The 25,929-nt window shown below is 41.9% G+C and overlaps 1 protein-coding gene across 1 annotated transcript in view; it reads left to right on the top strand.

Annotated features, from left to right (window-relative positions):
• The window catches only part of TENM3 (teneurin transmembrane protein 3), a 1,525,061-nt gene that overhangs the window by 902,916 nt on the left and 596,216 nt on the right, over positions 1 to 25,929 (top strand). Inside the window, exon 9 of the mRNA XM_072950498.1 lies at positions 6,820 to 6,902. The gene's annotated coding sequence lies outside the window, so the exon portion shown is untranslated. The remainder of the gene's footprint in view (positions 1 to 6,819; positions 6,903 to 25,929) is intronic.

Here is a 25,929-nt window from a genome sequence, read left to right as displayed (position 1 = left end):
GGAAGAGTGCATGCCTGGCATGCATGAGGTCCTGGGTTCAGTCCCTGGTACTTCCATTAAAATGAATGAATAAATACATAATTAAATAAACCTAATTCCCCCCCCCCCAAAAAGGCACAATGATGTTTAGAGGGGACCCATTCTTTACTGCTGTGGTACTGTCAAGCCATTTTATTCCACTTTGAGAGGCCATTACAGTAATGCACCCATGATTATACATTTTTTTAATGTGTTGTTAATAATGAAGAAGAAATATTGAATGTAAACTGGATTGAGGGGAGGAGAGCAGCATTCAGAAGATTTAACTACTGGTCAGAAAGGAAATGATTCTAAGAGTAATATTTTTCCTTTAAAAGCTAACACTTCTTGACAAAAAATAAGTAAATAGATAAGGTAGGCGTTGTTGCATTTTGCATTTTTTTGCTTATAAGAAACTGGATTTAAAAAAATGTCTATACTATATGCATCCATCCATCAAGAGTTGAATGAAGGGCATGGAGAGGAGGAGAGTAAAACTAAAATGCTGTGGCAATTTAAATTTTAAAAGTATAAAATGTTTACTACCTGTTGTACAAGTAGGGTGGATCTTGGTGGCTGTTTGTTCATTACATATTTATGTATGCAGTATTTATTTATGCTCTGCCTTCTTTCAAAAATGATTTAAGGCAACTAAGCCTTTATGTAACAAATTTATAAAATGCACTGTTATTTTCATTAGTAAAGCTAGGAGATGCATATGGAACATGTAAGAAGTCTTTATAGTATCCTTGTATTTCTACGAAAAGGAGAGCTGTAGAAAGAAAATATACTAGGCTTGGATATTTTTAACTTTTTAAATTCAAATGAACGAACAGAATTTCAAAGATGAGTCTAGAACATTGAGATTGAGTTGGCTCCTTCATAACATCCAACCACTCCATTTCTTTATATGAGAGAAGTGTTCAGGTCGGAAGAAGTTGGTTCACAGGTTCCCCGCACAGTTTAAATTATAACTTGATTGTTTGGCAGAAAACAGCTTTCAAGTACACCGTGTGACATCGTGAGCCATCCCACCAAGCATCTGAGGAGCCTCAGCCGTGACTGAGAAGCACGGAAGTCAGGTTATCTGCACCAGCACATTCAGGAGCATTTTTGGATCTCACTTGTCGTTTTAATACTGACGTGCCCTCAAGACAGGCAACTAACTTGAGTTTGGGGAATTTTCGAATTTATGAGCGCATGGGTTCTAGAACTCCCCCGAGCTCCCGAATTCACAGAGCTCTGAAACGCTGGGCACGTTGAACTGCGTATGACATCGTCTGTCACCTAGCGCTGCTGTCTTACCTCCCGGCTCTCACCTGAACCCTTTAATGTCCTTCAACTGCATGGGCGTCTCTCATTGTGCCATTTCTCTTGCTCTGCCGTGGCTGCTGCAGTCCTGCCCAGTGAGTCTCCCAACCGTGGGCACAGCGCTCAAAACACAAACACGACCATGATGTCTCCTGCTTCAGTCCCTTCGAAGCTTTCCATTGGCCTCGGAAGGAAATTCAGATCCTAATGTGCCCCCTGTGCGCTCCCCAGGCTGGGCCTTTCTTCACTCCCCGACCTCCTGCTGCAGCATGTGAGCCTGTGCTCAGGGCTCTGAGCCACCACACTGGTCTCTGGGTCTTTAGCCCCACCATTCTCTTGTCCACCACAGGACCTTTGAACAAGCTATTTTCCACTCCCATTTCTCACTCTTGCTCCATTAGGCCCAGGGAAATCCTACCATCTGCCTCAAAGAGCCTTCTCTGGGCTTCCCAGGTCCTTCTGCTGTGCGGTCTTACAGCCCTTACCACTGTGGTATGTGTACAGCTATCTTTGGGGATAATTTGATTAATATCTGTCCCAGCTACATGAGAATGAACACTGATTCTGCTTTTGCTCATCTTTATCCCTAAAACCTAAAACAGTGCCTGACACGTAATATGTACACAATGATATTTGCTGAACAAATGTATCTACATGTAAATAAGATGGTGGTATTCCAATTAGCTAGCTTTACCTTTTCAGCCTGCAAAGACCACTGAGTGAATTTTTTAAGTACATTGTATAGGATCCAACACTCTTGCTTTTTTCATGGATTTCTAATATTAAAATGGCAAGTGAGACCCCCCCCCCGCAAATGCTATTAATTTTGCTGATTAGGAAAAAAATTACTAAGATATTTCTTTGCCACAACTTTATTGCCCTCGTTTGTCTGGCTGATATTCTTTATAACAAGCTCAGTTTGCTTTGGGAAATGGTCTGGACAGTCCACAGATCTCACTGTGTTGTCAGCCGACTCCTTGTTGCGCTAAAAACTGCTCTAATCTCCTAAAATGTCTCCTCCTGTTGGATGTTCTGTTGCTTCATAAAGAATCTTTCTGATATTTACGTGTAATAATAGGATATAAAAAACAAAATTCATACTAATAGGGTCCTATATGTGTCCATACTCTGATTCTGTTGAATTTTCTGTTTGTTTGAACTAATTCAAACTATCTTCATCTCCAAACTTCTTTGTTAAATACATTGTAAGTACAACTTTAGATTCTTTTCTTGACTATATTACCAAACTTTTATATATCAATTGTATTTTCATCGTAGGTAATTGTCTGGTATCAGCAGAATAGGGTTGAATCATTTTTTTTCTGCAAGAGTGAGCTGCCACTTCAAGATCAAGGCAGTAACTCTCTTTGAATGAAGTTATTTGTCTATTTTCATTGGCGTATTTAAAACTTGTCAGCATCTATTTTTTTTCCTATGGTGTTAAGCTAATCAATTTACACAGAAAGAGTCTGCGTCTTATTGTTTTGCTCACTGGGCTTTGTTTCAAAGTAAAATTGAAACTTGGTGGGGAGTATAGGATATATTCACTGCAGAAAGACACTGCGGATTTACGAAAATTTTAATCGCCGTAAAAGATGAAACCTAAGGACAAAAATTATCACTGTAATTTGTCTGCTTTACCTGATTTAGCGTGAGCATTTTCACCACCATTGTTCCCTCTTGTATTGTTGTTTCAAGGATGGTCGATACTAATTGAGAAGTTAGTTGGTCCTAGAAGAATATGACAATTTTCATTCTGAATCCAGTCAATCTCAAGCATCCCTTGAAAAGCATCTATTTAAAATGTCCCATTACCAATGAAGATTCTGTCCCTAGTCTTAAAAACAATGGTTTCAGCTGACTAGGACAAATCTATTTTACTTTAATGTATAAACATAAATATTAATTACAATTTAGAATTAAACAATACTTTGAAATATTAGCTCACACTCAAAGTGCTTTACAAATAATTAACTCATTTTATCTTGATAAACCCATGGGGAGGTTTCATTTTTTTTCCCCTTTTAAAGAAGTCATTAAGGCACAGAGAGATTGAGTCCCGCTCAAGGCTACACAGACACAGCAGTTACATGGCTAAGCTGGGGTTCATTCACTGGAAGCTGGGTTTCAGAACCTGCCCTTTCTGTATCTTATAAACATGAACAGTGGCTAACATTTGTAAATCTCGAACTCCCAAATTTATCCCTTCCCATGTTAGCCATTGCATATAAAAATAGATTTTAAAAAAAGTTTCTTCTGTATAGCATAGGGAACTATCTTCAATATCTTGTAATAACCTTTAATGAAAAAGAATATGAAAATGAATATATGTATGTATATGCATGCCTGGGACATTATGCTGTACACCAGAAACTGACACATTATAACTGACTGTACTTCAGTTGAAAAAAAAAAAAACATGAACAGGACAGGTAACATCAAAAGTAACAGTAGCCCTGAAGGTGCTGGGAGAGCGTGAAGTGTGAGTGTCAGAGGCAGAGACCTGAGCTCAGCCCCCGGGCTTCGCCGAACATTTGTGCTTCAGGTGGGGCTCACCTGTCCACAGCTGCGCATGGAAAGGTCCCACAGCCTAGAGTGCAAGATCAAAGCAGAGCTATAAACTTCTTGGCTGTCTCCAAGAAACTGAAATGTATGTTTTAAAAGATGGAATTCAAATCCAACTTTCTAGGAACCCTGGGATACCTCCTCAAAATCTTGGGTTTCTGGGAGCCGTGAGGAGGTCACAAACTGCAGAGCCCTGGAGATTTCACTCCCCTGTCCCTTTGCCTTCCAGGACATAGTGGCTCCTACGTGGATTCTGCAAGATGCTCGAAACCTATTTTCTTGGTTAAAAGATGATTTTATTCTTTTTCTTTCAAGAAAGGAATTCTGATTTGTGGGCACAGATTACCACTTACTAGAGCTGAATTACTTTTCTCTGTTCGAGAAACCATTTCCAATTTCAGGATGCCTCACCTCTCTTCCCTACCCACTGATATTCTGTAGAAAGCTCCCTTCATTTGGATTCGTCAATAGCCATTTTTGGCTGTGAAGCAGCAGCACGGTGGCCAAACGGCGTTCTGAGACACACAGCAGTCAGCCCGAAGGAGGGCGAGGGTTTTTGTTGCATTCCTGTGTTGTACACTGGAAATGAATATAACAGTGTGTGTTAAGTATAACTCAATAAGAAATAAAAATACAGAGGGCATCTATACTGTTATCTGTAGCCTATATCAAGTACCCACTGTGTGAAAAGATTAGATGAATTCATGTGAGAGATGAGGCAAACATGAGTGATGCCAAATACATCCCCGTACGTATATACACGTATGACAGAGAGAGAGAGTGGGGGAGAGCGAGCCTGGAATAGATGAGAACTGCTGGCAAGGTTATGGTGAAAAAAGTACCAGGAGGTAACCTCACCCCCTCCACAAATTCTTGATCTAAGAGCCACTTATCTCTCTCTCTGGTGCCTGGCACAAAGCTTAGAGGAAAGAAAGTTCTAAGTAAGTACCTGTTGAATAAATAAATAAATGATGAAAAAGGAAGGAAGGAAGGAAGGAAGGAAGAAAGAAAGGCAGGGTGGAAAAGGGCTTAATCAACCAATGTTAACATCCAGCCCGGTCTCCAAAATCACCCATTTCTTTATTCTTTTCCACACCTTGTGCACCTCCTTGACTTTCCAGCTTTTTGCCAACCCAAGATCCACCCTGTTGGGTTAGCCACACCTTTTATTTTCTCAGCTGGTGGCTCATGCAGACTGTCAAGATCTCCCATCTTGGTCCAGGGTGAAGCTATCCTGTTCAGTCTCACTGGATTCCTACTGGACCCTTTTGTGTTTATTTATTTTTAACACCTAATCGTATCTCTCGAGCAGCCTCTCCAGTCACTTTTCACACTTCACAACTTCTCATCAACTCGACCTGTGTTCCTCTTAACAAATGACTTCCTTCTTCCTGCCTCAAATAAAATGGTGCCCCTCCTCCTTTACAGTCACCCCCCCCCCCAACCCTGGATCTTAATTACTTTCATGCACAGACCCCACCTCACCTTCCTCTGCCCTCTGCAGCCCCCTCTTGGCGCTGGTCTTCCATTGTATTCACTTCCATTGTATTCACATGCTCAGATTGAGTCTTCCTTACAACCAAACGTACAATTACTATCAAGAAAACATTTCCCCTAACTCTATCATCCTTTTCCTTTTTTCTCTTCTCGTCATTTTTTTTCACTTCTCGTCATGATCCAGCTTTCCTCCTCCTGTAAGTTGCCTTTTGTACCCTCTATATGACCAAAATATTTGTCTCACAAGACACAAGTGTTTTCCAAATAAAATCTATGATCTTCAGCTAGTTTTCGTCCTATGAAATCTACCCGTAGCATTTAACACTGTTGTCTGATTATCTCTTCACAGAACGTGCTTCCATGGTCTCCAGTATGACTCTTTGGCCCGATTCTTTTCCTCTTTCCCAGTACTCCTGTCTCCTCTTCTGACTCTTCTTTATTCCCCAGCACTCTTTACATAAATGTTTCCTAGAGCATAAACCAGCTTCTCCCCATCTCTTTGAGAATGACGTCCATTCCACAACTCCCCACAGGGTTACAATATTTTCAGCTAATGTATTATCTAGACCTTGATCTGGCCCCTTAAAAACAAATACAACAGCTTTCTGAAAAACCAGCTCTTTCTCTTCACTTCTCTTTTCCTCATAATTACATCAGTCCTTTCTTGGTCAACAGCGTTCGAAACCTGAAAGTAACCTCTGACTTACCGTACATCCTTCGTGTATTTTTTGTTTCCTTGTTTGCTTTGCTTCTTAGTGTAGGTGAGAAAGAGGGAAAGGAAGGAATAGAGAGAGTTGGACCCATTGTCTGACACTGAAGGACTTTCCCGTAGGACAATCGTACTAAAATGAGAAACTCAGGAAATGGATTCACTTTAGCTGTGACTGCTGTTTAAAATGACTAAGTGAAAAAAAAAAAAAGCAAAAACAAGGAACACATGCAATTTGTCCCTTCGACAGAACCAGAAACAAATATTTGTGAATTCACACTGCAGTCAATATAGCCCTAGGCTCTGGGAACACAGCATGTCCTGCCCTTAGCGTGGTTATCCTCATGTGTAATCAGAATTAGCAGCAGAGACTGAAATAGGGGCTTTAAATAAGATAGAAAGGTGGCAGCTCTTGAATAAACCACACGTATTTCACTCTTCGTAAAGATAAATAAGCCATATAGATTTCCTGCTTTTACTACCAGAAGAAAAAGCAAAAAGCCTCCACAGGGACATGTGAAATAAAGTTGGGTTTAACTTACAGTTAGGTAGCTTTATTATGAGTTTTAATAATTTTTTCCTGTTTAATTGCTATAAGCCAGCAGTAATCCCTCGTAACAGTGCATCTCAATTTTTTTGAATTTCAGAACTAAAATTTTATGTGTAAAATATCAGATCAAGTTGCTTCCAATTTATACATTCCATCTCTTTTATTTCAGAGTTCCTACTCTTCTAAGACAAAGCAATTTCGAATTTCTGTGCAAGCAAGAAAACTAAAGACATCTTTAAAGAAGAAGAGAAGGTAAGTCCCGGGGACAAAAATGTCTCCAGATCTATCAAATAAGACAAAAATGGCTTCTTAAAATATGCAACTTGTTTGTCGTGACAAAACGAGACCCCTGTGCCAAGCTGCCGTGTACGGTGTAGCGCGTTACTTAAGCTTTTCACCTCTGTGAATTAGCTGTAGGTAAACGATTCCACAAAGCGTCATTAAGCTGATTTTTCACATTCTTTCCGATAACATGAAAGCAAGGGCATTTCTACAGCTTTTTTTTTTCCGGATAATTAGATGAATGAGGACATCCTAAACTATACAATCCTTCCTTTTTTAACTCTAAAGAATTTCCTACCTGGATGGAGGGGACGGAACACAATGGACGGGAGAGCGTGTGTTCCCCCACTCTGGAAGTGATCTGTCTGGAAGCTCTCCTGTGCTCAGGAAGTCTTAATCCTTTCCGATCAGCCTTGCACGTCCGCCTTAGAGAATGACACTTGTACCTGGTTCCTTCTCTTCTCTGCTTGACACAGCTCGGTGCGTTTTCTCAATGGTAACCAGGTTTTGTAATTCAAGGCTTTGAACCTTGTGAACAGATTCATTTAAAACCATATTCTGAGGGGTCTCCTCAAAATGAAAAGAGTCTTCTACTAGGAAGCTATAAAAAGAATTTACAACAGAAAATCTGGTAAGTGTCCTGTTCAGGATATGTAGACACAGTCATATGCCAAGAAGATCCAGTTTCCTGGAGTAAATCATTCAAAAAGTGCCTGACTGGGTTGAGTTCTCCGAGTTTCTTGGCCTTCTCTTGATTGATGGCTTGTTTCTTCTTTGAATACAAGATTCAGGAAAAACTTTCCCCTGGAGAAAAAGGTTTTCTAGATTATGAAATAATTATGAAACACAAATATGTAAGAGTGATAACATTTTTACATCAGAAAAATCGAGTTACTTGAACATAGTTCTTTTTGATGCTCTTTATTCAAAGACAATATATTGTTCTTATTGAAGATAAGAAACAAATCATTGCAAAAGTTTAGAGGTTAAGTGTCCACATCTTGAGACTTTGTCCATAGCTATGGTTGTGTTGCTGATGTAATTGTGTATTCAGATTACTCAATTTGAGTTAATTTTATATCCAAAACAAGTAATCTTTTAATTTTCCCTACATTGAAGGTGACACAAATTCAGTCCTTGCAGAAGAGTTTTTTGCTTTTCAGTTTACAGAAGGGCAAAGAGAAGATAGCAGGGCTTTTTGTTAACAATAAAGCTGTGGTTTAATAGTCACCTGTAACAGGAACAGCCACTACACTTTTCTTTGGATAGCCCTTTCTGGCACTGACTTTTTACTTTTCAGGTAAGGGTGTCTCATAGAAAAGTGGTAACAGAGTCCTTCCAAAAACGTTCGTGCGTGCACTCACACACAATCTTACATACTCAGTAATTAACCAAAACTGAAGGAAAACTCTGGAATAAATGACTGTGTTATGTCCCACCACCTGCGTGCAGGGTAACCTTTTGCCTTGATCTCAGTTCAGGTAATGGTGAGATTCCTCTGTTAAGATAAAACAGTTAGTACAAAAGAGGCATAATTTACCATCATACATTTTTCCTTGGTAACCGTTCTTTTAAGATCCTCTCTAAGAACTTGAGCATTATGTTTAGCACAGAGTCCCTGGAGATGTGTGGGACATTATGATCTCCTAGGGAAGCAGTGACTTACCTAAGGTGCTTTTCTGATCTCTTCCTCAAATCCTCCTCCTGACTTTTCTTTTCATTCAAATGTGAATCCCAACAAAGGCTGTGCGAAACCTACCCACTTAATTTTATAATTAAGTTAAATTTTTAGGATAAATTGTCGTTGAAGTTTTCTGGGAATTAGGTGTACGCCTCCTCTCGTTACTGACGGGAGCCACGCACCTAGTTTCAGACACCCTAAGCTGAAATGTCACCACCTGCGTGTTCTCTCCTCTAAAAATGTAGCTCAGTGTTCAGTGCAGAAGCAGCCCTGGGCCCCCTGAAACCCATGGTGGCTGAGATTCCTTTGGGTCTCCAGCATGTCACCATAGAACGAGCTCTTCGAATGAACGCCACTGTAATGAAATGTGTTGAGCTCCCCTTCTCTTCTGAGTACCCTCTCTTCAGACTCCTCTTGTCAGTTCACGAGCGGTGCTTCCCATCCCAGGGGGTTCTCGGGGACAACCGGGTGGTCTGTAACAGGTAACACAGAAACGCGAAGGTTTCAGCGCTGCTCTGGAATTCACGCTGAATGACAGCTTTTCAGATGAGACAGCTGGCCGGGTGGAGGCGGGCTGCTGCCCGGGAAACACACGTGCCAGCGTGTGTCTTGATGAAGAAACGCAGCTTATCTTCCACTTAACCCCCAAGCTCTTCCTAAATCAGGCAAATCAACTACCTCTTTTCTGACCCGGGGGAAACACCCAAACAAAAAACCAAGCAAAGCACCTCTAAAAGAATCTCCCCAGGCTTTATGCTTCGGAAGATTTCAGCACCCGCCCGCTCCGATTTAGACTAGATACCGTGACGGTGCTTTAGCACGTAAGCTTTAGCTAATATTTTTCGGTGTGATTGTGAATACTTTAAACTTCCTAAGATTACTCTGGTATTTTAACGAAGCCCAAGGAAGATGTGGAAAGATTTCCTAAATTTAAAAAATTACAAAATGATGTTTTGCAAAAAAAAAAAAAAAGGCACCAAGACTAAATATGCAGTTTCCATGTCACTGAATCTTGCTATTGTTTATGAGTTGGTAGGAAGAATGGAAAACATGCCATATGTTATGTGGTCCATTTAAAAGTGGTAAAAAGAAATAGCATGAAAAATTGAAATCCACAGATAAGTCAAAGTTTATCATTTTTAGTTAGTAAGCGCCACCCTTTTCCAGGGCTTAATAAACTTGAACTCAAAATTGTGAAACCTTTGACTTGTATAAAATTTTTGTTATTGTCTTTTTTTTTCTGCTGGATCAACATTGACCAAAAAAAGAAAGGGAAAAGCAAAGAACCCACCTAAAACTCAAACAGAAGAGTCCCTCCCCGCCTCAGCTGGGACAGGACACTGATCATATCATTAATTGGCAGATAATCAAATAATGTGATGAAATGTAAAAACAACATAAATTAACAATGTCAAAAAAAAGATCCTAAGGCATTCTGATCCTTATAAGCATCTCTCCATGTGTGTTGTCTCGTGGAGCGAAAGTCAGAATGACTGACTACAGACTTTACTTTTCATCTGGGATACTTTGGTATTTTGCAGACACAGCATTTGGTGCAAGGGAAGCGTTAGAGTTCAAAATTTGTGCGATAGGGCGGTCCTTTTTCACTATGCTTCCTGGTCCCTTCCTCCTGAGCGGAAAAGGTTCTCTCTGAGCCTGGACGTATGTGTGGTCTGACCTGAGACTTAGAAAGGAATGACTCTGCTTTCTGAAGCTGCCAGTCTGATTTCAAAATTTTGAGAAGTCTGTCACCAGGGGAGCCTTCAGACTGACTGGGCGCTCTGCCTGTTGCATTTGCATCGGACTTTGTAGGAAGGGCTCTCTCAGGACGATGCCCGTGTCTGCCTTCTGTCATACAGCCAACGTGACACTTGGCCTCAATTAAAAAGGGAAAATTCTAAGGGACATAAACAGATTTTCTTGTTAGACTGTGTAACCTAGGGGGGAATAGGAACAAAAAACAAGATGGTTAGAAAAAAATCTCCGTGTATTAGGTCGCTGCTGTTTTTGAATCGTGAATTACAATTAAACAGAAATTTGCTCTAAAGTAGGAAGTCAGACAAGGAGCAGGATGAACTTGTTGGGGCTGTCCCGGGGTAGTGACAAAAGGGCAGAAATAACTATGTCATGCAGAGAGGTCACTGCAAACTCACTTTGAAGCGTGTTGGAAAGCACCCTTCTGAAGCTCATGAGTTCATTTCCACCTTCTACCAGATGCAGAGCATTGCTCTCACAAGGGGAAGGAAGGTGTGTGGGTGTTTTAGGGCCCTTCAAGAACCACATGGCAATGATTGTTGGACCTGGATGGGGTGCCGCTGTAAAATGATGTGACAGAGAGCTTTCTCCCTGAGCGCATGGCATGGTCACGTGTCATGAGTCTCCACTGGCACAGATGTGCACAGAATTGCACAGCTGGAAAGCTGGGTCCTTGGAGGATATCACGGGCACAGCTGTGCCTGTGTTGAGACCTGTCCTCTCTCCCCAAGGGGTTTAATCCTTGTCCCAGTATTTTCTGCCACCAAAGTCCTGGCCTCACAGGATGCTGCATATTCTCTGTATTGTGACAAGAGCCACGGCTGTGGAAAGGCACCACCTAGAATAAAGCAGTGTTCCTCCAACACTTCCCATTGTTGTCTGAGCCCAAACCACTCTCATGTCCTAGCTTGTGGCCCGAATCACAGGGAGCCATTTACGAACTCTTCTTTAACATGCCATCAGCAGAGAACAGGCAGGAGAGGGGCAAAGCAAGATGACTAGAGCAGAGGAGCAAGCCTTCTGCTCATTAACGCAGGAGTCAGAAAACAGTCCCTCGGGGATTACAGGAACAGTGGTAGGCTAGTCGGTGGCACCATTCTGCCTTCAGTTTTCCTATTAGTACAAATAGATAAATAAATACAGTGCACCAGAGAGTGTGGCGTGATGTGCTGATGGTGGCCTGGGCCTTGGAACTGATTAACCTAGGTTTCAATTTTTATTCCATTGCTTTCTGACTTTGGAAACTTGGCCATATTAATTCACTTCTCACTTCTCAGGCTCTTAATCTGTGAAATGGGAATAATAAACCTCCTTACAGTTATTTTGTGAAGACAAAATGCAATTAATTTACTAAGGTATTTATATATCTAAGGCTCAATAAATTGTGACTATTATTATTACTCAGGGTAATTGTTTTACAAGAACACCATGATCTAAAACAGGCTTCTATTTGGAACTTCCTTTTCCTTGACTCTTTCGGGTTTCAACACTGCGTTGGTGCTTCTCCTCCCCCACACCCTTCTGCTGTGTCCATGTCTGGACTGAGCCTGATTAGAAGAAAGGTGCTTTGAGATCCTTTGATGGATGCCCGTTACAACTACTGAGTTGTTCATAAGGTGTAGTTTTCCATAGCAAATGTGTTTCTTCATTTGTGAGCCTGACCATGTAAAAAATGTCACTGCAAGTTAGCCAGCAGTCCACGCTGCCACCCGTGGCCTCAAGGAATATTCTGTATGAGACTGTGGCTGCCGTCCAGACGATCCCTAAATAAACTTCTTCAAATCCCCTTATGAGTCACCAAACGTTTTCTCATACGAGAATTTAGTTAATCATTTTGAGTGTTATAAACTAAAACTCCTCATAGACCACCCCCCGAGCCACTGTTAGCAAACGTTATGTATTGTACAAATTTAGATATTCCAGAGTTTAAATGATCATGACTATTTAACTATGATAAAACACGGTTGTCCAGAAAGGGGTTCTTACCTAACAATGAAGGGTCTTTAATCAGTAAATGTTACAAGGTGAATATCAGAGTACAATATTGATTGCATAGATTTCCACCTACTCCTGTACCTTTTCTTCCTTTTGCTTGTTCTTCTGAGAGTGGTATTTCTGTAGTTCTAGGTTGTATGGTGTTTGCTTTATTCATATGCATAGATATCAGCAGATCATCCCTCCCCTTGTTGATTTGTAAGGTCTCAGTGAGACTAATAGTGACAAATTGTCCCACTATAGCAATTTTTTAGAAGAGTCAGGTGCCAAAAAAAAAAAAATCAACTTGTGAACATAATAAAACTCAGTTGAAATAACAAAGGTGATTTCAGTTGAATAGCATGTTCAGGGGAAAAGATTTTTTTTTGTACCTCTATAAAGGGAACTTTTTTCTTTTCACACATATACCATTTAAGTGCCAAAAAGAAAAAAAAGATCCCTCTCTGTCACTGTTTATTGAAAAAAAATTTCATGAGAGCCAATCTCACTTTTCCAGCCGGGCAGCATCCTGTCTTTCTAAAAGGGGAGCAGGTGATGCTTTTGAAAATACTGCCTGCGTGTTGCAACTCGTTTATTTAAAAATACTGTCATTATTTTTCTCGGACACTTAGAGTAAAACCTCGTTTTAAACGGTGTCATCACCAGGAAGGGTGAGTTGTTTTCATGCAAGAAGTTCAGACCCTCCTCTGATGTGGTCAATTAGGGGAGCTTTATATAACTCCTTAGGACCAACTGAGGGGACGTTTTGCTGTGATTTTTTTATAGCTGGGTTCTCATATCCTCCTGACCTACTTAGCATGGGGGAGTTAGCCATCAGCTGGTGCTGCTCGCATTTGCTCAAGGAGATCGTCGACGGTGAAAACTGGCAATTTGTGTGCCGGCCTCTGTGTGTGTCCGTTTCTGTGTCCAGCTACAGATGTAATCCATCATTCTCTCTCTGTTCAAGTCCTTACCGTTGATACACTTCGCGAACAAAAGTTCTTTGGTGCGAGCGTGATCTTAGACGAGATTTATACAAAGTGCAATAGCCCTTTATGCGAAGCATGGGGTGTGCAGAGAGAAGCCTGGATCCACACTCCCTCTCCTGTATCAGATTTTGACCTCCAGACCTACCTTAGTAGAGTTTATAGCCAGTTTGAAGAGTTCCTTTCCTCTCTCCTGGAAAGGGACCGTGGGAGGTGGGCGGAGAAGGCACTTCAGCTCTTCTCTTTAGAGTGATCAGCAGCCCGGTGTCTCTTAGAATCGCCTCCCGCATTCTCCACTCCCACCCAGACACCAGCCAGCAGATTCAGCTGGGAAGTTCAGCCTGCAGAGCGTGCGCGTGTAACATGTCTCCCTGCTCCTGATGAATTTTTAAGATCACAATTACATTAAATGCCAAATCTCACAATCAAGGTAAAGTGGCCCTCAAAGAGAGATCTGATTACTACTTAAGAGGAAAAAGGAATACTTAAGGAGGACTTGAGTGTCGCTAAGAGAGGGCTGCCTCTTGGTTTAAATGGTGTTGATTTATCTTTCCTGTGTGGGGGAGCTCTGTGAGCATACAGAACCCCCCCCGCCGGGGGGGTAGCTTGTGTAAATCAGGGAACAATGAAGACCTTGGTGGTGGGCTTTTTAAGACTAAACACCTTAACACCCAGGCTTTGGAAAGTGCAGGGCTTGTCTGATGTGCATTTGAGAAAATCGTCTGAGAGGGAAAGCGGAGTCCCAGAGGGGCTAGGGCACACCTTTAGACCTGTGTTGATTTATTCATGTGCGGGATTGCGCTCGGCCCTTGGAGGGGTACGAAAAATGCGTCAAATGTGTATCCGACCCGCAAAGAGCTCTCAGTCTAAGGGAAATAAGTCATAGACAGATCGCATCAAAGAAAGTGATTCATGATCCAGCAGCGTTAGAGTTAGTTAAGAGGCATCATTTCTCAAGGGCCAGCCGTGCTGTCGCTGGCTCCCCGCCCACTGCTGCCTGCTTATTGGCAGCAAAGACCTACCTTTCCATCTTTTCATGGTGACCAACCGTGCTTTTCTGCCCTGCCGTGCTTTCATCCAGACCTTCACCTTAGAGCCCGTGCTCTGAAGTCTCCCGATTCGCCCCTCCCCCAAGCCCCCAGGACTCCATACCTCCCACCCCGCTCAGCCTCCCCCCTGCCGAGTTCTCTGCTCTGCGCCGCTGGAGTCACCTCGTGGTCACCACAATTGGGAACCAGGGATGGAGGGACCGCCTCTTACTGCCAGGGATGCGCTGGGAGCAGCGCGCTTCTGTAAACCAAGGATGGGAATATGGACTCTTTTTCCCGGATTCATGGTCGTATACATGGGGATCAGACTCTGGCTCCATTAGGATGTGATAACACAAATAGATTTGTAAAAAGTTGTCCTGGACACCTAATGAGCTTTTGTGGCTGTGTATCTCCTTGTATTTTAGGTCTCAAAGACCTGGTTTAAAGATGGTGTTTAGCGGGCCTTTCGGTGAGCACATGGCACATGACACAACCTGGCTGTTTCAGGCGGTTCTATGGGCTGTCTCGTCAACCCCAAGTGACTCACGTGGTGCTGGGATTTACAGTTGGAGAACACATTTCCCATCCACTATCTCATTTGTTTCTCATCCGAGCCCAGGGAAGTTAGGGCTGTTTCAGCGCAGTGTCCGGCATTTAGTGGATGCGTAATGGAGTTGATAAGTGAACAAATGCCCAATTTTTTTTGGCATGAGAAAACATTCTGATCATGAAAATGACTTCCCCAATGAGTCACGGCTTCTTAGTGATAGATCTGGAGCCCTGAGAAGCTTCTCCCCATCCGGGGCTCCTTGATGCTGTGTCTCTGGGCTTTTCTGGACCAGGACAGACACACAACCACAGGGAAACTATTCACTGGATCCCAGAGTGGATGGGTCCCTTCATAGAAAGCACTCTTTAGGAAGTGATCCTGTGGACCTGAGCATGCCTGATTCCCTTGCATGCCTTTAACTGGGGAGGTCATTGAAGAGCAGTTCCATCAGAGACAGCCCTCTCCTGCTCTTTAAGGCAGGGGATCCCTGCTCTGGATTTATTTTGTTATCTCACCACGGGGCTGAGCACACCCTAGGGGCATTTCATCTGTTGACTTGAATTGATCTCAGGTGCTGGGCTTGGCCTGATGTGAACCACAGGACTCAGCAGGTCATTGGAACTCATTTCAGTTTAAAGCCAAGACCCATGACAGCTCCAGCCAAGTCTTTCTGAGGTCCACGGGTCTGGTCAAAAGATCATAGCGTTGACACTCAAGGCAGTGAAGACAGAGACACGCTCTTCCTTCAGAGCCTGTAGGTTGAAGACATAGGATGATCTAGAGGTAATTTTATCCATATCCCCCTCAAAAGCGATCAGTTACTTGAAGAGTGAGGTGTAAAGCCTACAAGCCAAGCTGAACCGTTTTCATGACTCTAGGTGAGAAACTCTTCCAATTTGCTCTGCCAGGAATGGCCCCTCCCTCTCTCCACCACCTCCACACATCTCTGTATAACCCAGTCTGTCTGATTCATTCACTATCCTGTCCAGTAAGTATTTATTATGTATCTACTATGTGTCAGGCAAGATGCACAGCCAGGCATGGAGATCAGGAGGGTCAAAGTCACTTGTGGAGTTTCAACTCTTCAGCAGCAGCTTATATGAAACAAATAAATCAATTAACCACCAAGTGTGACATACTGCTAGGAGGAGTAGCCATAGGGTCCCGGGACGGAGATGAGCAGGGGGATCTTAGAAGGAGAGGAGGAACTCTTTGGGGGAGGCCATTCAAGCTGGTGCCACCTTCCAGTCTGTTTCCGGATGCTTTTTCTCACTACCTGCCTGCCCACTTGAGCCCCAGCTGGAGAGAGCACTTACTTCCTTGAACCCCCCTGTACCCAATCGGTTCCTGCCTTGTGATATGTCTACTTTCATTTATCTCCCCTCCCTGGAGGGCAGCATGCACGTCACGGTCACTTCAGAAGTCCTCCATGGTGGAATCATGACGACCCCACCTCTTTCTGTGCACATTTCCCACACCTGCTGACATTCTAAAAGGCGGTCCAGGAGAGCGGACACTCAGTACTCAACAGAGGCAGGGGCCCGTTCCTCGTGGGGCTGGCAAGTATCATGGTCCTCTTGTTCCTTTCACAGCCGACAGTCCTAATAGTCTGATCATTTGTTCACCTGTCTTTGCTGACTGTGGCATGCCACTGGGATGTCTGGCAGAATTGACAAGTGATGCTCTGTTTGCCACTCTGGTAATCACAGGGACTTAGTTCCAGGGGTGCGTGGACAGGAGCTATAAACTCGTATGACATAAATTGGAATGCCAAATGGGGACATGTCTTACACTTAAATTTTTAAATATGAATATATTATATACATATGTGTATATAATATATATAATAAATGATAGAAGAAATTACTAAAGGAAGGAAAATAGAATAATTATATTTAAAAATCCATGCCCAGGATAAGAATGCAGGCTGTGTGAAGCAATCTGAAGTCACTGGTAACTAAGAGTTAAAAATCATAGCACGAAAATTGGTTTTATCAAACAACAGTGTTCTGCAATTGCCTTGTTATGATATTGAATTCTACTTGAGTAAATTAGGAGTGGTGTTCTCTTGTTTAGCTGTCATTAAAGAACTCAGTGGTAAATGTCAGTATCCCCACCGAGATCCCACTGACTTTTGTGAAATTCTCCAAAAACCTCTCCAACAGGAGAATTTATAAGCGCGGCATGTTCAACGGTCCTAATGTGTGAAACTGAGAGATGTAAGACTGTCTGTACGCCGCTCAATTCCAGTTTGTTTGTTTTTTAACAATGCCTTTGACACATTACACTATGTCACGTTCCAATCTGATGGGAAATGACTTCCTGTGTCCACCAAGAAATACATTTTAAGAAGCATGCCAACTACACTGTTATTTTCCTTGCTGTTCTCAATGGCAGGCACTTTGCCACATCTTCTTTCTTCAGAAGATCATTTATCAGCAACAGAGTTAGTTCCTGGGAAAACAGGCTGGCCGAAGCCGGCGTCCTTCTCACCTGCCCACCTCGGGTAGCGAACGAAAGTGTTTTGCATTTTGTGCTATGTAAGCATCCTTGCCAAAGACCCCGCAACGTGAGCTCCGAGAGTGATACTGGGGAGTTTGCAAGCGTTCTGTAGAAGTAAGGGAAAGGACCCTTTTCTGAACTGAGTGCAGATAGCTGTGTGCCACATTCTCTCAAAGCAGCAAACGCCCTTTAGTTTTGCTTATCTGTGCCCTACAGTTAATTCTTAGCAGTGTGGCACAGACCTTAGAGGAGCAAAGAAACCATTCAGTCCAATCAGTGAACTGACAGAAAGACGGGTTGGGGAGGAAGGGCTGGGAGGAAGAAAAGGAGATCTTACAAAAGTTTGGTCATATCTAAACCTGACTTAGGGATTCTCCTAGTGGGATTCCTCCCTTTTTTAACAACAAAGTGCAGAGTGAAAGAGGATGCTCAGCTTACTTTGTCTTCCTACTTTGTTTGATCCGAAAGAACAATCAGATAGGGCTGATTTCTGAAGGCTGCTCAGAATAGAGCGATCTCGGGTGCCCCCACCCCAGCCCCGTGATAGCCGGCATTGTCAACAGGACGCATCGCGGTACTGACACCAGCACCTGGAAACACTCAGATGCTCAACACTTTCCCTCTCATTTTAAAATCTACTGCTGGGAATTCTCTTTACACAATACATTGGATGATAAGCTTTTCGAGGAGGACTGGATCCTGAAGGAGAATAAAGCGTGAACCTCAGAGGCTGTGAATGGACACTGGAGGAATCAAATGTTTTTAAGGTTAAAGTCAAGAAATTTATCACGGGAGGAGGAGAGAGACTGAGAGGAGCTGCAGAAGGAACAAGAACAAAGAGGTTCTGTCTTCCTGGACCCACAGCTCTCATTTGACCTCTGGTTGATCACGTGACTCTTCCTATGTGCACGCCGACCAGGCTCATTAGTAATCAGACAAAATTGGGCAGAAAAGGTAACTTAATGAGAAGGACTCTTCACCTCAAAGGATTTCCCAGACAAGCCAGAAATCCCCTTGGAGGATTTCTGCCCACAAACTTAGCACCTTTGTATCCCAGATAAAGGCCTCAAGTTTTACGGGATAGTGCAGATTAATCGTTTTTTTTTTAAATCCATTTTTAAAGATATCTATGTCACGGACTATGTTAAATATTTAAAAGAGCCGTCCTAGGTAAAGCGCAGGATGGATTGCATGCATAATAAAGTTATGGAACAGGTTATAAGGACTTCAGGCCTTGTGAATTCTTAATTCAGTGGGGAAGTAATATCCCCAAAAATTACCTCCGTGGGTCTTTTTTAATCATAGGATGGGATGGGTGTTTTTTTTTAATTGGCTTTTGGTTTGGTTTTGTTTTTAAGCAAGAACACAATTCCACTGGAATACATTTGAGTTTATCTCCAAGTAGGATGTGTTCCAGGGCTGAGAGCCTTGTGTGGCCACCGGGCAACTGCACGTGAAAATCAAGGCGTGCGTCCCCCCACAGCTACTTGCTGTCCTTGGTGAAATGCAGATTGCGTTTTCTGAAAGGCAAAACCTAGTTAGAAAAGGGTCCAAAAGCCAATAAGATTTGAGGCCCTGTAAATGACCCTACTTTATTTTACCCAATTGAGCAACTCACTAAAAACATTTCAGTAAGTGTAAAATACATTTAATAAAATTCAGGTTTGGTTTTTAGAGTCTTGCCAGGAATACAGTAAAAGTGGCCCCAGATATAGAAAAAAGGTCACTTTACCTTGAATATTCAGGTAAATTGGTCATGAGGAAATGTGCTCTTGTACCGTTTCTATAAAGTAGAGAGAACTATAATAAAAATGGTAAATATATCCTGCTCCTGGTATCTTTATACATCTGCCATTCAGCTCTTCAATTGTATCTAAACCTCCAAGACAAAAATTAGTCTGATTTTCAGTTGGTCTTTTCAATCCCTAAGAAACTACTTCAAGCTCCTAATCTGTGACTATTAAAATTTTCCTTTCCATTTATGAAGGACAAACAATTTTAATCTTTGAAGCAGCAGAATGATTGTTAAGATGTTCTGGAGTATCATAAAAGCAGATAATAGACATTTGAAATCATTTTTTTTTTCTGTTTTGAAGGCACTAAGACAAAAATTTTGAGGAAGAAACCATAGTTCTTCCTTGCTTTTCTCTGGGATGCTAGAGTCAGCTAAGTGAAAAGAGATCAGAAATAGTATTGAGAATCAGACGCTGAGTGTCTGGGACAGGATTAAGGTGAAAAGAGTTGTGAAGAGATAGGATGGAAAAAAAAGGTATGAAAACAGAAAACTCAGTCCATTTTATAAGCAACTCAATGCCATCTTCATATGATAGATATAATTTAACTGGTATGGCTTCAATTTATGATTCCCTTGATTTTTGAGAACAATAAACTTTATTACACTTACTATCATATTGATTTCCTTAAGCTTTGCTGTACCCTTATCAAAAGAATTTGAATTGTTAGGGTATTTGAGAAGACCCCTACCGCCCAAAGGAAATCAATGCCATCATTCCTAACCAGTTTTACCAAAATGCACGTGAGGAAGCACAAATTATTTTTAGCTGATGTTGCTTTTCGATTTCAGTAACATTTCGAAAACAGGTATTGAATTAATTGTACACAAAACAAGAACAAATCTTTTAGTATCCTATTGGAAGGGAAGTTCAAGTAAAAGTGTAAGGTACTTCATACAAATGCCCCCTTTCATTTTGGGGAAAATAGTCCCAAAACAGTACTACAGTATTTTCTTAGGAATAGCCTATCTGTTACCTAGATCATCATCTAAATACATTTTCTTTAGGAAATCCCAAGTTTTGAAAGTTCAACTTGCTACACACGAAAACACTGAAGTTGAATTTTAAGTTATCATAAAGCTAAAATTGCTGATGTCAGCCAAGTGAATGCTTCTGATGCTCACTCACAATGGGATTAAAATCTCCAAACAATGACCCTGAGCTATTATAGGTCACGTATACCTAGAAATTAAGAAGCATCTGTGGTCTGGACAGGTGTATAAATATGTCGGGACACTTGCAATTGACGGCATCGCAGTACATGTTAACTCACTAGCCGAGGGTCAGATAAGTGTGTGACTTATCTGAATACGTCATTCATCTCTGCAAGTTCAGGATATAGTTCAAATTTTGTTTAGGAGTTGAAACTCACCAAATCAGATTTCACTCGCGTGATTCGACAAATCTGTCATTTTCTACGACCAGAACTGTTCCAGGGAAAGAGCAGGGAAGCGGTTGCAGACGGTGTTGGAGCTGCTCTTTGTCCTTTGCCTTACTGGGCCACCTAGAAAACAGCGACCCAGGGGTAAAAGGCAGTCGTTGGGGCTGCTGTGCAGGACGTCAGCAGTACAGATACGGTGTCGGCCGGAAGCACTCATAGCTGCTCACTTTCCCATCTTGGCGCCTCTGCCTTCAAGCAACTTTAGGAAAAAAAAAAAGCGACAGAGTTATTTAAAAGACTACTAAGTTGTTGGGTTTTTTCCCTCCTGGGCTGTCACTTTAGACTTTGTGTGAATTTCACCATCAGTTTCGATTGCCCTCAGTGCCCAACAAATGGATCCGATCACAATACCTGAGGAGAGTCCAATGTGACTGTTCTCCTCCAGATACATTATGAAATTCTCCCTGAAGTATCCAGATTTGTGGTTTATTTAGTAATTGGCATAGGGTGGTACAAAACCAGTGGAAACTGTCTTGCCTCTTACTTTTATTTGTATGTGGTTTTAAAGTAAAAAAAAAGAAAATTAAAATTTAAGTACTTGATTGTACCTACAGTCAACAAGACTCTGCTGTACCCTGTATTGTACGCTGTACTGTACGATTTGTTAAGAAGGTAGCTCTCATGATAAGTGTTCTTACCACAATGAAGTTTTTAAAAATCTTTGCATCTTGGGGCTTTTAATTTTTTTTTATCAATTTCTAAAAAGTATACATATTTGGGGGACACATTTTACAGGGTTACCTTTGTGATTGACTTCGCTGGGACTCTCAGCATATTGGCCAACTACGTATCCTTATATCTGCTGGACTCTGGGGCTAACTTGCCTTTTGCAAGGCACATATCATTTAATCAGGCATCACTCTAACATGGGGCTCTCTGAGCACCTGTAAAGAGGACAAAGCCCAGCTTCGGTAAATGAGACTCCTGCCCTCGTGGCTGTTTGTGGTTACAGATTAAAGACGTGGCCCAAAGCGTCTGTGTCAAAACAGAACAGTCAAATTTACATACGTTTTCCATTTTAGCTATAAAATCAGTCAACACATGTCCGGGCTGATTCCGTTGGAACGACACTGATTTAAAGACGGTCCTGTTTATTTTTCACATGATGACTGAAGCGTCTACGCGGAGTATTACTTTTATACGGAAAGTTATACCGCGCTGATGGATTTTGTAGTCTTCTTACGACAAGGCAGTATAAAAAAACCTTTCTTTCCATGACTACCAAAGAAAGCACTGGGGTAAAATGACAGCAGTCTCCTAGTGATCTGTCTGTCACAGAGAACAGTAAATTGCAGCCTGTCTCAAAAGTTGGTGTTTAGACACATTCTGAGATTAATGGTTTTGCATAGACGCTTCGGACTCCAAGTGATTTTGAGATGAGCTCTATCAAGAATATCCTCTGGTCCAAACTCAGCAGAAGGGCTTTTTGAAGTTTCCTACTATGAGCTCTACATAAATGAAATTTTACTGGCAAACAGACTACGCTGACACTGAAAATTCTGTGGCTTTCTTTACCTCCTAGAAAAATGAAGAAAGATCTTTAGCTAAACCCATGGTTACTGGCCCCACTAGTGCCTTGCTTTTATAAATCCAGACCAGAGAATTATTTTTCTAGTGAACATTTTCAACAAGCCTGTGCTTTTGTACTTAAAGAAGCAGATGTCCGAAGAAACTTTTGATATGATAAATGAACAATCACAAGGAAAAAGTTAGTTAAGTGGTATGAGTCACATGAGAAAACAATTCAGCTAAGACTGTGCTGATTCATTTCTTTTCAAAAGCATCCATTTATTTTTAGTGCTGCTTTATAATCTGATAAGTATTCTTACAGCTGGTGAATTTAAACACCTTAAAGGTGATGAACTGAATATTGAAATATGCAGAAGTCACACAAAGGAAAAAGTGCATAATAGTTTATACTTGCATTTTTTACCAGTTATGCTGACTACTTCTATAAATTAATTTCTCTATATGGACCTATCATTGAAACTCAGGAGAATAAGAAGTTTAAAGTAACAGATTTGCAAAGAGTCATTTCTTTTCCCTTTAGTCCTAATGTTGGTTCACGTAAGCATTTGGATAAAGTAAGTTTTCGCACTTAATATTTGAAGCGCTTGAGTCATATGTTAAAATTAGGAATATCTGCCTAATGCTCAACCTATTTATTTGATGCTCCCAAAATATCAAACAATTACATTTTTGTAAAAGATTGAAGAGATAAAATCCAATTTTATGATGAATTTTTGACCATCAACTCTATTTTAAAAATTTCCCTGGCAGGTAATCTGTAAGAATTATTGAACAAATAAATAGTTACTGAACATCTATTGTGAACAAGGTATTGTTGTGCAAGATAAAGTCAGAGATACAAGTACTAAGCGTGGTGCCTGCCCTCCTCAGACTGACATGGAATTAGGGATGTGATGGTTAGAACTATGAAAAGAATATGCCAGCAACAGACAGAACCATTTGCTCTCCTATGTGAGTTCAAATGAAGAGGACACTCCATCCTCGAGGGTCAGGAATATTAGTTGGAAAAAAGCAGAAGAGGAAGAAGGGAGCCATTCTGGGAACTGGCGTTAGGGACAGAATGCAGGAACCCAAGATATGAAAACAGGAACGTGAAGAGGTAAAATCAAGACTAGTACCGAAAACCATGGGTTTGGACACCAAACAGACGTAAGTGGACATCCTGGCTCTGACCTTGCTCGGTTATGAATTGACTGACTCTCTCCAGCCTCAGCTTCCTCACTTGTAACAATGCCTGGCTTGTTGGGCATCGTCATAGGTAAATGTGATAATGTACGTAGAGCACTTAGCCTGGGGCTGCAATAAATGTTAGCTATTAGCTAATAGAATTAATTTTTTTTAAGTAGAAACGATCCAATTTGGCCTCATACAGAGAAACGATGGGAAATAAGTCTAAAAAGCAGGGGACAACTCAGAAAGCTAGACTAAGAAATTTGACTTCATTGAGTAACCGCTGAGGACCCATTTAAAAATTTTGAATAGAGGGGAGACATCACAGAAGTGGTACTTAGAAAACCTAGTGGTGTGATGGGCTGCAGTTGCTTGCCTAGGGGGAGAATGGAAAAGAGAGGTTATTATGGCTGGACAGGAAGTGACGTTGGCTCTGCCGTAGGGCGTGGATGTGGGGATAGAAGAGGAAAATTTGGAGAGGAAATTGTGCCTCTGGTAGCCACTAATCTGTTTTCTATTTCTATGGATTTAGCTATTCTGGGTATTTCATATAAATGTGGTCATACATTGTATGACCTTTGTGTCTGCCTTCTTTCACGTAGCACATTGTTTCTGAAGTTCATCCACATCGTATCATGTGTCAGTATGTCACTCCTTTTATGGCTAAACAATATTCCTTTGAATGTATATACCCCATTTTGTTTATCCACTCATCTATTAATGAATATTCAGGTTGTTTGTACGTTTTAGCTATTGTGAATAATGCTGCCATGAACATTTGTGTCCAAGTATTTGTTTAAGTACCCATTCTCAATTTGGGGGGTATAAATTTAGGAGTGGAATTACTGAGTCATATGGTAATTCTGTGTTTAACTTGTTGGGGAACAGCGAAACTGTTTCCCATAGTGGTTTACACCATTTTATACTCCCGTAAATGGTGCACAAGGGTTCCAACCCCTCCATATCCATGCTAATACATTTTCCTATTTGTTGTATTATAGCCGTTCTAGTGGGGTTTTATGTGATTTCTCATTGTGGTTTCATTTGCATTTTCTTAATAACTAGAGCTGTTGAGCTTCCTTCCGTGTGCTTGTTGGCCATTTGTATATCTTATTGGGAGAAATGCCTGTCAAGTCAACTCTAATGTCTTTACGTACAGAAAGAACATACTGCAAAGACAACAGTAAGCAGTCTAGAAATAGCAGCTAATAATAACAAAGTCAGTAACAGTAACAACAGCAACAGTCGTAAAGAGATTTGGATTCGGTCTGGGTTCCACCACAGCCCAGCGCTGTGTCTTTAGCCAAGTCCATTAGGAAATAAATTTAAGGATAGAGACTGAGAAAGTCCTGACTCCCTGTCCCGGACTCTTTTCAATTTTATTTGTTTATTTTTTGTACATGTCAAAAGAAGAATGGTAGTCAGAGTATAAGCTTGAGTACAGAGGACACAATAGCAGAGCCAACCACATTTTTTCAGTGGAGCCTTGGCAACCCCGTTCACTGATCAAGGCTCTGCTGGGACCCTCTGTGAGTATCTCTGCCCCGGGAACCTCCTTATCTCCAATCCATGCAAGTGTCCTGTCTGTCTGTCTTCCATCCTCCCTTCACATCTGCAGCCCTTCAGACCTGAAAAGAGAGTAAGATTTCAGTGATGAGAGCCTGGCAGCATTCCATCTGGGGGCTTTCAGAGATATGACCTTATCTGTTGGCTGCTGAGTGATGCTGAAATACAACTGCAGAGCTAGATATGCCATCTGTCGCGGGGACCCATCTGAGATGAATGGAGTGTTCATGAAAGGACCTGAGGATGCCGGGCTGCCGTCGTGGCCACAAACCCCTCCTCAGGGTCGTCCTCCCCCAACCCCCACTCAGGGCTCCGTGCATCTCCGTGAAGGCCACAAACACACTATAGCTCGGATTTACTGTGAGTTTGAGGCCAAAATAAAAGCCACTCTAGCAATGTCATCGACTGGTAATGTGTCTGACCAAAGCTTTGGAAGGTACGACCCAAAGCAATAATTAAGAAAAGAACCTTCCTGTCTGTGTTAAATCCCGGGAGTTGCAAAGGATGGAGGAAACCCCTAGTGGGCTTTTGCGAGCTCTGAGTTACCTGGAGAAACCCAGTTCTGCTCCTGAGATGAAGCCGACTCTGCTGCTGGAGCTGGTGATGTCTCCAAGGCCCTTCAGTGGAGTGAGATCCCCTGTCTCTGCTCGGGGACTAGCCAGCCCTGGTCTCTGCAGTATAGGATGATTTTAATCTACTTACTTTCAAACCGGTTTTAATTATGTTTTCAAAAGTTTGTGCTTCCATTAACTGGCAGTCTGATTTCTCTATCTAGGACTGCTTTTTAGGGTCATTTTTTCTTTTCCTGTTCAGTTACATTACCACACTTCTAGCTACCATTACTTACACTGCGTGGGTGGACTTGCACGGTCTGCCAGGAAAGGGAAACAGGGGTGTCCAGAGCACGCTCTGCATCATACACCCTGCTCGGAACATTATTCCCAAGACGACTCCTTGACATTGGCCACGACGCCGTCCCCACTTTACACGAATGTGGAGACTCAGAGAGTTCCCATAG

The sequence above is a fragment of the Vicugna pacos genome, chromosome 26 (genome assembly GCF_048564905.1).
Source record: "Vicugna pacos chromosome 26, VicPac4, whole genome shotgun sequence".
NCBI classification, from domain to species: Eukaryota; Metazoa; Chordata; class Mammalia; order Artiodactyla; family Camelidae; genus Vicugna; species Vicugna pacos.
The sequence above is the reverse complement of the archived record's forward strand: the minus strand, read 5'-3'. Positions and strand labels throughout refer to the sequence as shown.